Source organism: Tigriopus californicus, chromosome 10, assembly GCF_007210705.1.
Source record: "Tigriopus californicus strain San Diego chromosome 10, Tcal_SD_v2.1, whole genome shotgun sequence".
Lineage (NCBI taxonomy): Eukaryota > Metazoa > Arthropoda > Copepoda > Harpacticoida > Harpacticidae > Tigriopus > Tigriopus californicus.
In genome coordinates this window covers 8614079-8615244 of record NC_081449.1, presented here as the reverse complement: position 1 = coordinate 8615244, position 1166 = coordinate 8614079, and positions in this window count along the sequence as shown.

The window sequence follows — 1166 nt, the reverse complement described above, 5'->3', positions numbered from 1 at the left end:
TCCATCTAATTTTGTGCCTAGAACACGCAGCCATTGATTCTTTAGAGAGTGACCCATGTTTAACTCAAATTCTGCATTCCGAAATCTATTCAAGAACGCAGTATCCCATTCATGAATAACGAAACCTCGGGTCTCGATTACCGAAGAAAATGTGTTAGAAGTTGCACCTACTGCGAGTATCAGATAGTTTCGTGAACGCACATTTTGAAATGCTACTGGGTACAGTTTAGTACTGTCGCATTTCAAAATTTGCGTTCATGAAACCACGTGGGGGTACCCCATTCATTGAGCACTCTCTCAGCGAGAAGGCATCTGATCAGGAGGCAACGCATAGCTCTGCAAAACCTCTCTGGGAGACGTTCGATCTTCGACCAAGCTTTCCACTCCGCTATTGACGTAGCCTTTCAGCTGTCATCCGCTCTAAAAACTGGTCAGCTTTAGCACAAACTTTGAGAGGTCACTTGGGTATTTTTCAAGAGTAGTTTAAAAAACAAAGTACAGTGGCAATTTTGGACAGAACGCTTCTCTAACGTTGCAATAAGCCATTTGGAAAAATTGAAAATTCTAATGAAGGAAAATTTAGTCCATTAACTACTTGCTTTTGGGTAAAACGTATTGTTTAAGCATGTTAATGAATAAAGCTGTGACAGTGTATCAAATTGCAATGCTAAATGAACCATTCTTTTGATGAGTAAATGAGTTGACACTCTAATTTAATCCTTTGACAAAAAACTATCAAGCCTCAAAAATACGAGTGACCTCTCAAAATTTGATGGTGACGTCATCTTCCCTTCCTGCTTCAATGTCCCACTATGTCCCACTAGCACAGTTGCAGATCTCTTTATGTGCTCTCCAATCAGCGTGGTCGCCTTAATAAAAATCCCTTCTTTCATCCATTCATCGGATTCATTAAGTTAGATTTGTTAATCATATTTGAGATTCTAGATAATCTTAGCAATCTGTTTATGACTAGTTTTCCGGATTTCATCCGGATAAGTTTAACCTAATCCTTTTGGCTCAATTGAAACTTAGCTAGCATTGCCTTCTGGTGTGAAGCAAGCACCGACAGGGCAAGTAGTCCGGTGCTTAACTTGCCCAAGTAGGAACTTGCCCCAACTTGGGTTTGTACACAGACACTTGAGGGGAAAATGGTGTGGCCAAACTTA